Genomic DNA, 17,292 nt, shown 5'->3' with positions numbered 1-17,292 from the left:
CGTCAGTGGAGTGGCCGCAGAGCGCGGAGAAGCCTCGGTTTTCCGCGCCCTGTTGGGGTGGGGGAGGTATTGGACGCAGCCCGTTCCCCAGGCAGAGGCCGCCAGGTGGCCGCCTCAGAGGCGGGAGCGGCCCCGCGGGGAAGCGCGGGAGGGTCCGTTTTCCACGGCCAGGGGAAAGCCTCCGGCGGCCAGCGGCAGCCTCGCCGGCCAGTCCCGGCGCGCGGTGGTCTCCGCAGGGGAGGAAGTTCCCGGGCACGGCGGCCTGCGTCACAGCGGGGCTGGGACCGCCGGGCGGGCGGCGGCGGCGGCGGCGGCGACCCCGGGGCCGGGCGCTGGGCGGCGCTGGCTGCCGCTGGCCCGGCTGCGCGCGGGGCGGCGCTGGAGGCGGCTCCGTCCGCGGCCGGGGAGGCGGAGGGGAGGAGGGCTGCGGGGCTGGGGCGGTAGCTGCGTCCCGGCTGGGAGCCCGCGAAGAGGACGAGGAGGAAGGCGCCGCCGTGGCCGCGGCCGCAGTGCTCCGGGCGCCACACGCCATGAGCAGCGGCCCCGCCGACGACCCCGCTGTCGCTGACCGCCGCTGAGCCGGACCGGGAGACCGCTCGCCGCTCCCCAGCACCCTCCCCGCCGGCACCCTCGCGCCCGGAGGTAAGGGCGGGGACCGCCGAGGGATGGAGAGGGGCGGCCCGCCGAGGACCGCCCGGCTCGGTCCGCTAGGTGCGCGGGAGCCACTGCTCGCCCTGCGCCTCGCTCGCGTCTCTGTCTGCTGCTCGCGCTCTCGGGCGGGCGGAAGGTGGTCGCCTGCCCGGGGTTTGCTCCTTGCAGCCACCCGCTGCTGGGGCTCTGGGACCCGCCAGCCCCTACCCCACCCATTCCGAGCCAGCCCCAGCGTCGGGGCCAGGGACCCCAGCCTGGCGCCGAGCACCGCGCGGCCGCCGCAGGTTCTGCGGACTTGGTGGGGGTGGGGGCATCGGGGGTGGAGGACGAGGAGAAAAGGCGGCCACCGCCGGGGCGATCGTCCTTCTTCCCTACCTGAACCCCCCGCCCCCGAGACCCCACGGCCTGTCCCTTCTGGTCTGCTCTCCCTTTGTACCCCCGAGCCCCTGAAGTTAGCACTTTCGGTGAGAGAGGAATCTGATGGTCTCCGACGGGAACGAGAGCGCGGTGCCTGCCGCTTTGCAGGACCGGCGGGGAGAGAGGGTTTAGCCAGATCGGGCGGGCCCCAGAAGCCAGGTGTCTAGGCCGGCTGTTGAGACCAGGACCGCCGCCTTCAACCCAAACCCAGGGTCGCCGGTCTTTCCCTTTCCAGCTGGTTGCCAGCAGCGGGGCGGTCAGGGATGGAGTCAGCAACTCCGGAACCTTAGGATGTGCTCTGTAGACGCTAATTCCATTCTTTTCTCCCCGGCCAGTTCTTCCCTCCCCCACCCCACGCCTGCGGGTGTACATCAGATTACAGTTCCTTCAGAAGCTCGCAGGGTACCTAGCTCTGAATAACCACAGACACCTAGCCCACATCCCAGGACGGTATTTCAGAGTGTGAAGACCAAACTTCACCTGGTTTCAAATTCTTTTTAAACATCTGAAACTCAGCAAACCCGTTAGGAAAACACTTGCAAGTCCCCATCCTCCTTAAAGTAAAAAATAAGAACCAATTTTGTGGGAGTGCTAGCGTTGGGCAAAGGGAGGCTTGAGTTGACCCTATTTATCGCAGCTTTACGGGGGAGGAATAGATAAAAGAAATGGCAGTCCTATTTTATTCACATACTTCTTATAATGTAAGAAATGGAGCTTCAACCAACGGGCACATTTCCGGACAGGTATGGAGTGGTTTCCTAAGGCATCCATGAGGCTTATTCATGGATAAATCAGTAAGATGTCGTCTAGGTGGGAAAGGAGGCAAACTGATGGTATCCCTCTTGCTTGGCACAAGGAGCTTTATACGTGTATACATTTTTTTTCTTTATTTTTTAATGATTTGTGTAAACCCAAAAGGTACATTGAACTTCCCCAAATTTGCTCCGAGTCATAAACCATGTGTTGGATGTGTGGATATAGATGACCCATTAGATGTATACTACTCTAATCTTCGATATTTGTATTTCTTCTGACTTGCTTAATTAGGGAATACCAGGGGTGTAACCCTGATTTACTTTACTTTGGAGTGATTAATTTAAATACTGTCTTGAGGTCAGTTTGTTTGCTTTTGAGGGGCAGTTGGGGACCAGCTTTGCAAGGATGGATATTTTTCATGGTTCACATAATGGATTGACCACAGATGGGTCCTACCACTTCAACAATGCTATCAGAGATAGCAAGCATGTTTAACAATTTTCTTAGTAATACAATTATCAAAGTCTCTGTTAATGGTACTAATCTTTTATTTCTCAGATTGACTAAGCACTTTGTTTAATGGAATGCTTTTAGAAGAGAATGCTTTTAGTGAAAAAAATGTATGAGGGAGTATAAAAGAATGAATAATTTTCCATTTATGTAAATTTTAACTTTTAAGTACAATACAAAGTTAGCAATTTTTAAAACGCCTAAGGTGTCTAATTTTTACCAAATTGCTGTTACGATTTTCCAATAGTCTGTAGTATTTTTAAGTTATAGTCACCAATAACATTATAATAGAGCCCAAGTGTAAAAACAGTGGAAAATTACACATATTTTGCCAAGCATTGTGTTAATGATTTAATATGGTGGGTACATTGCTATAATATAGTCTAGTACTGTAGGTACCTAACATACATTATACTCAGATATGTACAACAAATGTTTAAAGTAGATGGTGCCATCTACTTTTTACAGAAGAAAGATGGTCAGTCTGTGACTTGCCCAAGACAAGACAGCTAACTTAATGCCTGAATGAGGCCAAATCTCTTTAGCCTTAATGATGTACTTTTCTGTTATCCAGAGCTGCCTATCTTTTTTCTACAAAGATTTATCGTTAACTTGCTGTAATGACTCTATGAAGAAGCTGAGATTGAAGAAGTAAAATCACTATCCAGGGTTTTCCATGTAAACAGTATATAGCAGAATTCACATTTGGAATTGAGGCCATCTATTTCCTAAACCCGTGTTCTTGCCACTGATCTCTATTAAATGACAGATTAAGAACTTAACCTAATGGACATTTTACTTTTTTTTTTTTTTTAAGATTTTATTTATTTATTTGACAGAGAGAGAGGGAACACAAGCAGGGGGAGCGGGAGAGGGGGAAGCAGGCTTCCCTCTGAGCAGGGAGCCCGATGCGGGGCTCGATTCCAGGACCCTGGGACCGTGACCTGAGCCGAAGGCAGATGCTTAACGAGTGAGCCACCCAGGCGCCCCGACATTTTACTTTTTTTCATCAGCTGTTCTCATCAACATGACAGTGATGGTCTCATAGGCTGCAATACACTCTCAAGATTTTATACTCAGTCCCTGGAGTGCTGGCTGTATCTCCAGCCCTAGATCACTGATGAAAGCATATTTGCAACCAATGAGGGTGACATTACTATGGAGGTATCCTTGAATCCACTTCATTTCTCTTAACTTATAAATCAGGCTAGATTGGCATGGGGGAAAGAGCATGGTCTCAAGATGGGAAAAGCTGGTATCAGATTTTGGTTTTACTGTCCAGTAGGAGTGTAAACTAATTCATGCTGTGGAACTTTCCTGAGCCCATTTCCTAATGTATAATGGAGTTAATAAAACCTATTAGTTGGAGTATTGTGCGGACTAATTGTAACAATCTGTATAAAGGACAGCTCCTGTCACCTACTAGGTGTTCAGTAAATGGTAGGGATTAGCACCCCTGTATCCCGGTGTTGATGGAAATTTCTGCTGGAGTTTGCTCCATCTATATTTTACATGCATATAGTGATTAGTCATTGCTATCAGTGATTCATTCTTCATATGGCTAGACAAAGGTCTAATCTGGTTTCTAGCATCTTTAACTTTTGAATCACATCCTTTTTTTGTAGTCCTGACTTACATTTACTCACCTTACATAGTTTGTCATTTGCTCCACTCTGCATATTTTTTAAAACTTTACTAGCCATACTTCAGTGAGTTGGAATTTGTAATTTTTGGCAAACACACTTTCCTGTTTTCTGCTTCTCCTGATTTCTCAGCCTTGCTTATCACTCAAGGCACCATGACAGTCCCACTTTCTTCCCACCACATACCTCACCCTTGGCCAGATCTCCACTAGCTAAAATTCTGCATGTCCTTCAAGGCCCAGCCTAAATGCTACCTCCTTCCGGAGGTAGCGTACCTTCCATTTTAAATCCTTTCTCAGTTTGCTTATAAATCAGACACCATATACCCTAATAATTTAAAAAAAATTTTTTTTTTTTTTTTTTTTTTTACTTTTTTAGTTATTTGCCCAGATAATATCCTATGAAAGTCTGTACACTCTTTGAGGCAAGGGAATTTTTCTGTTTCTTTATATTTCTTGCTTAGTATAAAATACAAATGGTTTCTAATTTCTGAATGAAAGATGAGTCAGATATTCTGAGGGAGAGCCTTACAGTAATTAGGAAAGATGCCTAAATTATTTGTCTCTGTTACATGATTATTAGTGACATCTTCCTCTTCGAGACTTGTTTGTCCCAGCCTTCTCCACCAATTTAACTGATATATAACATTTACTGGAAGGCCTTTTTTTCTTTTTCTTCTTTTTTTTTAAGAGAGGGAGGGTGGGGCACGGAGGGAGAGGAAGAGAGACTCCCAAGCAGGCTCCACGCCCAGCACAGAGCCTGACCCCGGGCTCGATCTCACAACCCTGAGATGATGACCTGAGCTGAAATCAAGAGTCTGTTGCTTAACTGACTGAGCCACTCAGACATCCCTGGAAGGCCATACTTCTTAAAGCTTTGGCCATTCAGTACCAGGTAAGATAGCTATGGTTCATTAATAAATGGCTCCTGTGGTGGGATAAAAAACTCATTAAGTTTGCAAGTATTGAGCACACCAACAGTATTTGAGTGGTTTGGTATTTTTAATGGTCCAGATGGATTTCTTTAATAAGGAGTAGAATTTACCTGAGGGAAAGGAATACCTACCTTGAGAGAAGGTTGAGGTAATGAGCAAGGAGGATTTCAAACCACTTTGGTTGGAAATAGGACTAATTATGGCACAGGGTGGAGGCTGCAACCAGAAGTGATTTCGTGAGAGAATTAGCACAGGAAAAAGACGTAGACAGTTTCACACAAATATGAGAGGTGGAAAAAATGGAAGAAGTAACAGAAAGGAAGCATGACTATAATAGTATATGACTGAGGCCTGCTAGATATATGGTATTCCTGGAGTGTAGAAATAGGAAAGAGATGGTGAGGCAAGATTGGCAAGAAAGGAGAGGAACTAGTGTGGCCTCAAAAGTCTAGTACCTTAATACACTCTCATTTGTACCCCAGGCTGGCACAGAAAGACAAGAGGATAATCTCAGAGGTTTGCTTAAAGTAGATAGTTTGGCAGGAAGATATTGAAAGTTTCCTAATTATTAAGAGTAAAGAATGACTGAACTCTTCTCTAGTATCAGACATGAAATAAAGAATCTGGGCTATCTGCTTAGAAGTGTAAAACACTCACAAGTTCTGGTAGTGAATTTAGGATCATTTTCTGATGTTGGATGGGTGTTCTTCTAAAATATGGTTCTATAGGGGCACCTGGGTGGCTCGGTCTGTTAAGCATCTGCCTTCTGCTCAGGTCATGATCCCAGGGGCCTAGGATCGAGCACCGCATCAGGCTCTCTGCTTAGTGGGAAATCTGCTTCTCCCTCTCCCTCTGCTCTCGTGCTCCCACTTGTGCTTGCTCTCTCAAATGAATAAAAATAAAAAATCTTTAAAAAGAATAAAATAAAATAAAATATGGTTATATAGTCTGTGGTGTATCTAATTGTGAATGGCAGCTGGTAGAGAAATGGCAGTATGGGTTCAGAAAATGAATAGGATTTAGAAAAGGGGGAATTGGCAAAATTCAGAAATCAATTTTAAGAAAGATGCCTTAAAGCTTAGGGAAGTAACTGAAGATGTCTCAGAAGACTGAAGTATTTTGAGTCAAAGGAATCCAGAAATATATGTTGTTTGAAAAACACTTCTAAGAACTGGGAAGAACCAGAGCTATTCTACTGGAGAAGGGTGGGAAGGTAGAGCAAAGAGGAGTTATTTTGGCTAAGCCAAAAAACTGCCCGAAGACTTGAAACACTAGGGAGAACATAATGGAGATCATAAAAAAGTGTTTCCCAACCTTTTATTTCATTATTACTCTCCCTCCACGAGTTTTTTTTTATAGATAAATTATAATACAGATACACTGTATATCTGTTCATGAACTGTGGCCTTTTGGCAGGCTACAAACCATTATTTAAGATTTCTTTTTTTACCCTGCCCTCCAGAACTGATTTTTGACAGGGACGAGATTGCCCCCCAGTTGAGAACACATGGTGTGGCACAATTCTATATTATGTCCAAAAATTGTAAAAGAGCCATATGGAACTAAAAGACCTAAAGAAAAGTCAACATATTTATTTGTATGAATGTGTATGATACCTTACTTGACAAATTCTCTGGCATTAGATTTTTCTTTTCTCTTTTTTGCCTTTATAAAGAAAAGCATACTTTATTGGCTCTTAAGCTGAAATATACATGTAAAAAAAAAATATAAGGCTTCTAGTTGTCCCAGTTCTACCTTGGCAAAATTATTAAATTTATAAAATTATCTTCCAAAGCCCCCTCTACCTGCATTCTTTTGGGGAATGGGGATAGGAAGCCCTCCCCAAACTTTAAATGCTCAACACCCTTTACTTATGTTATGCTGGGAAGGTTCTGCTATTAACTATTCATTCTTGTGACCAGTCAATTATACATGAGTATGAATTAGTTTGTCTTTAATAGAGCATTTGTATTTTAAGCCATTTATTTATACTTATGAAACACTACGTTCCCTACCAAAGAGATTTCAGGTCATAACAAGTAGATATTTGGGCGGGGGCAGTGGGGCTCTGAAGTCATTCTTAGCTTTTTCGTGTTCTGTTCCTTACTCCAGTTCCCTAGGGAGCATAAGCCTGGGCTTCTGGTGTCCAGTCTCGGGAGCTGCAAGCATTAGAAGAGCTTGGCTTCTTTGCATATTGACTTCTTTCAGCATTTGGAGCCCATCAGCCCTTGCACTCTCCCCTCCCCCCAAATCGTTCATCCTCATCTCCTCCAGCTTTTGTTTTAACTGTATTGTTACTTTTCCTTTCCTTCACTGTCAAACCTCCAGCAATTTTTTTCAACATCTTTTCTCTTTCATTTTTGGAGCTGCACTGAAACCTCCCTGAGGGCAGAGACTGTGTCTGTCTTGCTCACTTCTGTTTCCACAGCACCTGCACAGTGTCTGGGACACAGCTGCTCAAGACAGCATTGTGGGATGCATATTTAATGGTAGATGCTACAGTAACATTTCTAAGCTACCAGTTTGGAGTGTATCCTTCTCCCTTTCTATCATTTTAAATTCTGATTATGAAATTTGATAGTGTAACTAGAAGTTATCCTTCTTCATAGGGTCATGAAATATGTACAGGGAAGTATTTCTATATGTGATTGGAAATTAGGGGCAAGCATTATATAAAATATGAAGTCCGGACACCAAAATAAATCCAAGGCAAAAGTCACTAAATAAGCTAAATATATGAAAACTCATGAGTCCTGTGATTTCATTCTGTGTATTTGAAGACCTTGTCAAACCAATAAAAATTATTAAGTACTCTTTCTCAAATATTGTTGAAGTTTATGAAAATTAGAAACAGGTTCAGGGGGTGCCTGGGTGGCTCAGTCGGTTAAGCACCTATCTGCCTTCAGCTCAGGTTATGATCTCAGGGTCCTGGGATCGAGCCCCACATCGCATCTTGCTCCCTGCTCAGTAGGGAGTCTGCTTCTCCTTCTCCCTCTGCCCCACCCCCCTGCTCATGTTCTCTCTCTCTCAAATAAATAAATAAAATCTTTAAAAAAAGGTTTCAAATATCTTATCAAATAAAATATAACCAAAATATCAAATAAAATATAACCAATAAATCCAACTTCTAGAAAAGTATTATAGAGGATTATTAAGCTAATAACACCTTGATTTTTCAAAATAACTATGAGAAAACTTCATTAGAAAAAACACTGCCAGGCTAATTTGTATTATCTCCCTTGACATTAACTCCAGGATAATGTTCTTATCAGTAAAGTTAGGAAATACTGTCCAGCACACACAACTTTCTAGTTAATGCAAAGCTGTGTGGCTCCCAGAGCGTGGTTAAAGCTGAGGAGTTAGTAGCTGCACACGCGTCTAGAGTTTGGATCTGAGTTGAGGGCTTCGGTATTTTATCTACAAATCTACGTGGAATAATGGGAAACATGTATCTGATATTTTGTTAAATGGCCCCATGGTGGATGGAGTGGCTTGGTGTTGAAGCAAGGATTGGAAATGATCTTCGTAAAAATAAAATAAAATAAAATGAAAGGAAGTAGTCAAAACAAAGCAATAAAATTTACTTAAGGAAAGTAAAGGGTTATATCTTGAAGAAAAATCAACAAGCCAACCATATAAATATAGCAGAGTTTTGTTTGGGTACGTTCATTTCTGTAGCACCAGTATTTACAATAGTGCCTGACATGTAGCAAAGAATCAATAAATATTTGTTGAATGAATAAATGACTGGAATGCAAGATGGAGAAAGACTAACCATATGCCATGAGGGCAAAAGCAAATTTATTCCTAAGGAAATGGTGCTGGATAACTAGAAGACTGAATAGATTGTTAGAAAAGCTTTCTAGACAAATCATTTATTTATGAGCATACATTAAAGTTTTATTTCAGGCTGACATATAAGAGAAAAGGTTTCTGGTAAGTCAGTTTGAAAATTCATTCTTACTAGGGACATCTTATAAAAGTAATGGATGGTTATACATCATTATGAGACTAGATAAAAAATGTGGGTTGAAGGTTATTAGACTTTCGAGTAACAGTTGACAGTTAACTGGGTCTCTCGTAGCTGGTTTCCAAGGACAGGTCTTATCCCCATTCCACATTGTACGGGAGGCTAGCCAGGACAATAAGGATGAAAAAAATTAAAGACATAAAGATGAGAAAGGGTGAAGTAAAAATATGTCTCCTTGTAAACTTTGTTATTAGAAATTAGGATTCCATATCCTAAGGAATCTATAAAGCGGCAATTAACAATAAGGGTCTCACTAATCTAATTGACCTTCAGGTATTTAAAATTTACCCCAAAAAAGCTTAGAAGTAAATACGTTGACAGTAATTATTTCAGTCAACCCTTGTACATAAACATGTAGAAGATTTTACTTGCCCTGAGAGTGTATCCTAAAAATGTAATCACATTAATAACATTTTGTCTATTAGCTTCCCCCCCCCCACATGACAGCTTTTCCCATAATGTGATTGCAATAAACAGAGCAGCCTACTGTTGACCTAATTAAGGAATTAGGGAGCAAATCAATTAAAACTAATGATTTCCAGCTTCTCTTACTTATGAATGCCATATCTGGATTGTAGGAGAGGGAGCAAACTTCTGATGCTACCTAGATACTGTCTAGTGTGTATCAGATATATTCTGAGTATAAAAAATCTCCTGTCTTTATTGCTTCAAATTTGGAACATAATCCTAAGACAACATTATAAAATGTTGTCAGAGAAGAATATAGATGCCCAATGATAAGAGAAGGCCATATTGTTGGTTGTTGTATTAACTACTAACAAATCAGGAAGTCTATAAAAAAATGTCAGAATTTTAATTTCTCTAGAGGCCAGGAATCTCTTATTATTCTGCTTGTTTACTTTCAGTTATTTATCATTTCAATTCCAAAAAACAGTATAAAAGCAAAAAAGCTGGGGCACCTGGGTGGCTCAGTCAGTTAGGTGTCTGTCTGCCTTTGGCTCAGGTCACGATCCCAGGATCCTGGGATCGAGCCCCACGTGGGGCTCCCTGCTTAGCAGGGAGTCTGCTTCTCCTTCTCCCTCTGTTGCTCCCCCTGCTTGTGCTCTCTCGCTCTCTCCCTTAAATAAATAAATAAATAAAGTTTTTAAAAAAAGCAAAAAAGCTAATTGCCTCTTTTGAAAGAACACATTGAGTTGGGTAAAGACAAAAATAACTTTGCTACCTGGGTAGGATATATAAGTAAATAATTTTACAGCCTCATGTTGATAAAAAGCCATCTCAAAAATAATTTTTCTTTCTCAGTTGTCATTTATTCTATTAAGCTACTTTAAAAAATTATTTTATCTCAGTATGTGTTATTTCTCATATAAATCACAAGCTAAGCAATGGTGGATGACAGTATTTAAAATGTTAGACTTTACTTTTTAAGATAAAATTAATTTTATAGAGCATGTTATAAAATAATGATTATGATCTTCGAATGTTATGAAGAACAAATTATGTTTGTATATATGATATGTAAATTTAAACTATCACATGATAGTATTTTGTCAAAGATTATTCATCCATTATCCAATTTTAATATTAGTCCCAAGCCTTAAAATTAATTATCTTGAATTACAATTTACATTGCCATTTAAAAATAGTATAGGTGTGTCTGGGTGGCTCAGTCAGTTAAGTGTCTGACTCTTGATTTCAGCTCAGGTCATGATCTCGGGGTCGTGAGATCGAGCCCCAAGTAGGGCTCCGTGCTCAGCACAAGAGTCTGCTTGAGATTCTCTCTCTCCCTCTCCCTTTTTCCCACACCCCATGTGCACACACTCTCTCTCTCTCTCTCTAAATAAAGAGATAAAGTCTTTAAAAATAGTATGATCCCTATTCATATTAAAGATCTATCAAAGAAATATGACATTCCATGCTTTCACTTTACTGCAGCATTGCCTAAAATGTATAACCATCATTAAAAAAATAGACACTAGTTATAATTCAATTTTGTTGAACATACCTACAAACACTTAAATTTTTAGTGTAAATAATGATCTGACCTATGATATAAATACAAGGAATTTAGTAACTTCCAATTAAATATGCATCCTATCAGAGAACAGGTCAGTCATGCATAAGCTAAAATATTTTAACAGCTTTATTGATATATAATTTCCATACTATAACACTTATCTGTTTAAAGGATACAATTCAGTGGTTTTTAGTATCATTACAGAATTCCTCACCATAATCTAATTTTACATATTTTTCCACCCAAAAAGAAACCTGTACCCATTAGCAATTACTCCCCACCTTGCCCCCCAACATCTCCTCCTCTCGAGCTCTAGGCAGCCACCAATCTATCTTCTGTATCTATAGATTTGCCTATTCCAGACATTTCATGTAAATGGTATCCTACGATATATGGTCTTTTGTGACTGGCTTCTTTCACTTAGCATACATTTGAGGTTTATCCATGTTGGAGAATGTATCAGTACTCCATGCCTTTTTATTGCCAAATAATATTTTATCGTATAGATATATCATATTTTCTTTATCCATTTATCAGTTGATGGACTTTTAGGTTGTTATAAGGAATAATGCTCCTATGAATGTTCGTATACAAGTTTTTGTGTGGACATAGGTTTTCATTTCTCTATTGGATAGGTTTATGTAGAAATAGAATTGCTGGGTCATGTATAACTTTGTTTAAAATTTTGATGTGAGTTTGATGTAAATGAGGTATAATTTTTGCATCATATCCCAAACTAGAATAAAATCAGGGCTAAAACATTTAACTGTCTTTTTAATGAAAACAAAACAGTTTAATTTGTCCAAGTATTCATCATTAGGAATATCCACTGAACTTTGAATTTTAACATACTTCAACCACAGTTTGCAAAGTACTATTAATGCACCACTAAATCTCTTTAAATTTTGGATTAAAAATTCTGGTTAAGAAATATAGAAAAGGGGGCACCTGCATGGCTCAGTTGGTTGAGCATCCAACTCTTGATTTTGGCTCAGGTCACAATCTCGGGGTCCTGGGATCAAGCCCCGCATTGGGCTCTGTGCTCAGCAAAGAGTCTGCTTGGGATTCTCTCTCTCTCTCTCTCCCTCTCCCTCTGTCCCTCCCCCTGCTCGCGTTCTCCATCTCTCTCTAAAATAAATAAAATCTTAAAAATATATATATATGTAGAAAGGACTACTGAAGGCTAACTCTGTAGCTATTTGTATATTTTTGGGTTCCCTATCCTTAGTAAACTGAACACCACCAGTTAATGCCAAACTTTTCTTCTGTGCATTTTTCTTCTTTTTATTGTAGGGTGGAGGAGGGATATTTTTCATATTCCCTTACTCTAGAAGTATATAAGTGTTTATTAGCTTCTGCCTAGAAAATGTGAACTCCATTCATTTGAAAGTCTACAGTCTTGTTAGTTTCCCTCTGGAAAGAGGTAAAGTCACCTATAAAAGTAAAATATCTCTTATTGGTTAAATTTTTTTCAGGTACTGCTCTTTTGCCTGGGATGGTGATAGAGAGGCTGTCTTGATAAATTGGATCTGTTTCAATCTATTTCCTACTATTCTTTTAATTCACTGTCAGATCAAGACCTGGCAGAAATTTCCCTTAACGCTTTCCCTTCACACCCTTGTAAAATCACCCAGATTTCCCTTTTCCCTTCTTTTCAAAGTGAATCTATTTGTTTAAGGAAGTATTCTAACACACAAAAGACAAACTCCTGCAACCACTTAACCTTCATTCTTAGAGGTGTTCTAAGCAAGTGGGAAGCTAAACGTCTAGTAGGGGCCCAAGGGACTCACTCACCATAAAAACAGAATACTATAAATAACCGCTTCCAAACATAAGCAAATGAACAGAAAACCTCTGAAAAAATTCCTACATATAATTTTAACTGTTAGACAAATGCAAATATAGATGCAAATATATACACAATCTGACCGCAAGCAAAACACAGAAAACTTAAGACTTCTGTGAATGTTGTCAAAGGATAATTTTCAAAAAGTTGAACATGACTCTTAATATAGAATGAACACGTCAAGGATTTATTCAAGCTCTTAATAAAGAAGCCAGCTGGTTCAAAGAGCATTCAAGGAACTATCTGAAAAAAGAATGTTAGAATAACATTGCTAGGTTAGATACAAAAAACTAGGTAATGTCCTTCAGGGCTATAAAAAACAAACAAGCAATATTTGGGCTTTTCTGTTATACTGGACAAAAATCTACAAGTCTGGAATTTAATTAGCAATACTTAGCAAGTCCAAGAAAGGTATATTTCTCTAAATCTTTGGGTGAGCCTGTTAAACAGGTCTTTAGTATTACATCGAAAAGGTGTACTGCCTTCCCTTTGTCTCGTTTCCAAGTTTGGGGTACTTTTTTCCTTAACAATGCATACTTTTGCTCATCCTAAATTTTCTTTTTAAGGGCTTTGATTGTTTCTTAGTAAAATAACAGACATTTAGCCATGGAATGTGTCAAATACAGAACGCTGGCCATGGAAATCCTCAAAACATGGGACAGAAACTTTGGGTTCTACACTTGGCTCCTTGGAAGTCGTTTATGTCTCTCAGATATCAATATACCTCTCTAATCTCATTCTGGGGAGGAGTTCTATTTTAACTTCAAACCCCAGTTCAACCACTTCTTAGAGCCCAAATTGCTCTCCAAGCTCTCAACTTGGATGGCAAGTCATCTAAGCCCAGTAGAATGAGAACCCATTCAGCCATTAGACTTGGGCATTCAAGTGCTCAAACTGCCATATCCCAGCAAAAACTCCAAGGCTCAGGAAGAAAAACACAAAGGATCTCAATAATATACATGCCATGAAGTTCCTTAATCCAGAGGATACTCACAGCTCTGCTTCTTTTGAGATGAGTGAGTCTCCCTTGAACCTTCAAGAACTATTACACTAGGCATTGGCAAACTGTGGCCCACGTAGTTTGGGTCTGCAACCTGTTTTTTATCTGGCCCACTTGCTGAAATTGGTTTTTACATTTTTGAAGGGTTGTTTAAATTTTTTTGAAAGAATATGCAACACAGACTATATGTGACCTGTAAATCCTAAATATTTACTATCGCTCCCTTTTTAGAACAAGATTACTTATCCCTGCATTTAAAAAAAAAAATGACAACTTCATTGTTAGTAGGTGTCAAAGTTTTATAACAAACTTCCTGTAAGAGAAAAGCTCTCTAGTAGGCTAATTTAAAGATTTTCGCTTGGTAGGGACATTTTGGGGGAAAAGAGAATGGTTAGAAAAGCATTAGATTGGACATCAAAAGAAAATAATATTTGTTAAAGGGCACTAAACTTGGTTGACAGCTGGTCAACTGTGTGGGTGGTAACTAACTTCCCAGAACGAGTCTTAATGTCATTAAAGTTCATGAGAATCATTACTTGAGTGTTGTATTGCGAGCACATTTCTTTCTGGGAACAAGTTGCAAATTATATCATACAAACAGATTAAGAACAATTTTTCTTTTACAAGGCAATGTATTGTATATTTTAAAAGCATACACTGGGATGCAGTAAAAGAAAAGTAGACTCTAGGAACTTTGACGCCACACTAACTCTTACAGCTTAATTTAGGACTACACAAATAAATAGGAAGATGAAAAATTTGGAAGGGAGTCATAAGACCATCACAAAAGGATTAAAGCATTGAAAAACTGAATCTATGTGGAAAAAATGAAAGGAATTGGATGTTTCAGCTAAGATGAGGAGGACAAGGAGAAATTTAACAATTACTTCCAAGGGTATAAAGAGGTCTCCAACTGAACATGAACAGCGATTGTACATCTCTTCTCAAAAGAGGTAAAAATTTGGGGCACCTGGGTGGCACAGTCAATTAAGCATCTGACTCTAGGTTTTAGCTTAGGTTATGATCTCAGGGTTATGAGATTGAGCCCCACATTGGGCTCCACTCTCAGCATGGAGTCTACTTGAGATTCTCTCTTCCTTTCCCTCTGCCCTTCCAACTCATGCTCTCTCTCTCTCTCTAAAACAAATAAATCTTAAAAAAAGACTAAAAGGTAAAAACCTGCAGCATGAGGATGACATCAAGACATCAGCCTTTACACAAATTTTCATAGAGCCTGGGTCTTTAAGACACTTTAAAAATAGAGTAGAGTTGGGGCTCTCTGCCATGGGTCAAATATGGTCTTGTCTGAAGGCTTAGCCAGATAACCCCTTGAGATCATGTATTTTTCATTTAAGACCATACAGGGTACAAGTCATCAGGTCTGCTATCCTTTGAGGAGATTAAAACCAGCTATTGTCCCTGAGGACTTACTCTTTGACAGAGGGGGTAAAGTAAACAAATATGTAAGTGGCAAAGGTAAGGGGTAGCACTACCACAGGGGGACAAAGAGATATTTGCAAGTATTTTAAGTATCTGGAAAGGGAACCAATGAAAAATATGACTTAGAAGGCAAAGACCTGAACTCAGGGAGGGAGCCATCCCTATCTGAGGAAAAAGCAATCCAGGCAGAGGGAATAGCAAATATAAAGGCACATCCTTGGCATGATGGAGGAACAGCAAAAAGGCCAGGGTGAGGGAAGGGCACTGAGCAAGGGGGAGAATAGCAGTTATTAAGAGAGGATGTTGTAGACTCATGGAGTATCTTGTCTGCTTCCATTTTTTTTAAGATTTTATTTTTAGGTAGTCTCTACATTCAACGTGGGGCTCAACCTCACAACCCAGATCAAGAGTCATATGCTCTACCGACTGAGCCAGCCAGGCACCCCCCCCCCGCCGACCCTTTTTAAAAGATTTTATTTTTGTCCACTTCTACTCTGAGTGAAGTGAGGAGCTGTTAGAGGATTGTGGACAAACAAAGGTCAAAATCTGACTTGACTTTTAAAAGGATCACTCTGGCTGCAGTGTACAGAAGCCCTTAGCCAATTTTTTTTTTTTTTTTGGCCTCGGGGCCTTTCACTCTTAAAAAATTATTGAAGACCCCAAAAGGGCTTTGTGTGTCTTTTATCTGTAGATATTTACCATATTAGGAATTTAAAACTAAGTATTTATTTTAAAATGACAATAATAAAGCTACTACATGCTAACACAGATAACATATTTTAATGAAAATAACTATATTTGTCTCCAAAAAAGAGAAAATGACATTGTTTACATTTTTACAGTCTCCTCAGGGTCTGTTGAGCCTGTTCACTATCACATGTCATGTAGCTTCTAGAAAACACCGTACACTCACAAGAAAATGAGAATAAAAAGGCAAATAATGTGTAGTATTGACCTCACTGATCCCCCGAAAAGGCACCCTTTGAGAAACAGAGGCACAGAAGGGACTAGGCTGTAGGAGGCAAGCATGGAAGCAGGGAGACGAGTTAGGAAGCTGTTGCAGTGAACCACAGGAGATCTGCTCGTGGGTCAGGTCGTAGCAGTCGATGTGATGAGAAGTGGTCCTATTCTGGAGATATTGTAAGGGTTGACCCCAGTAGGCTTTGTGGACGGGATAGACCTGGATGTGAGAGAATAAAGTCAAAATTCCAGGTTTCGAACCAGAAGAACTGAAATGTGGAAGATTGTGGAAAGAGCAGATTTGGGGGTAAAATGAAGAATTCTGATTTGGACTTACTGATTTTGAAATGCCTGTTCAACATCCAATTATAAATGTCAAGTCTGCAGCTGGATATTTAAGGCTGGGATTTAGGAGAAGGATTTTTTAATTGCCTTTACATCCCTCAGTACTTTTTAAAGAAAGAATGCATAAAAGTAAGTTTTCTGAGCCTTTCAGTGTCTAAAATCTATTATTTATTCTACTCTCAGACTTGAAAGTTAGTTTGGCTGGATATTGAACTGTATATTAACAATTACTTTCACTATGAATTCTAAAGGTTTTCTTTTTAACCATTATATTCTGGTATGTCACTGTATTGTCACTGAAAAGTCTCATGCTGGTCTGAGTTTTGTTTCTTTGTATGTATCCTTTCACTTCGTCTCCCACAGAAGCTTTTAGGATCGCTTCTTTATCCCTGAGTTCTGAAACCTCATGATGGTACAGGTATTTATATTCGTTCATTGTGCTAGACACATTGGTCAGCCTTTTTTAATATTGAGTCTCATATTCTGCAGTTCGGGAAAATTTTACAGTATTTCCCTGGTAGTTTCTTCATTCATTTTATCTTTTTATTCTATGAGATTTCTGTTTTTTTAGCTGTCAGATCTGAAATCTATATATCTATTTGTTCTTCCCCTTTGCCTTTTTGTTTGACTTTAAGATGAATTTCCTCAGCATTATAATCTAACCCTTACAGTGACTTTTTTATTATCTTATTTTTAATTTCCAAGTTTTTTCTGATACGTTTATTTTATGGATACAGTATCTTCTAGCACTCTGAGGATATTAATTATTAATTTAAATGGGA

General features: G+C 40.1%; 1 protein-coding gene across 4 annotated transcripts in view; it reads left to right on the top strand.

The window, feature by feature from the left end:
- Nucleotides 1-408: 408 nt before the first annotated feature.
- LRRC8C (leucine rich repeat containing 8 VRAC subunit C) overlaps nt 409-17,292 on the top strand; it is an 80,455-nt gene continuing 63,571 nt past the window's right edge. For all 4 annotated transcript variants that reach the window (XR_004925436.2, XR_004925435.2, XR_004925438.2 and 1 more), the window contains exon 1: nt 409-642. The gene's annotated coding sequence lies outside the window, so the exon portion shown is untranslated. The remainder of the gene's footprint in view (nt 643-17,292) is intronic.

The sequence above is a fragment of the Halichoerus grypus genome, chromosome 5, assembly GCF_964656455.1.
Source record: "Halichoerus grypus chromosome 5, mHalGry1.hap1.1, whole genome shotgun sequence".
NCBI lineage: Eukaryota > Metazoa > Chordata > Mammalia > Carnivora > Phocidae > Halichoerus > Halichoerus grypus.
The sequence above is the reverse complement of the archived record's forward strand: the minus strand, read 5'-3'. Positions and strand labels throughout refer to the sequence as shown.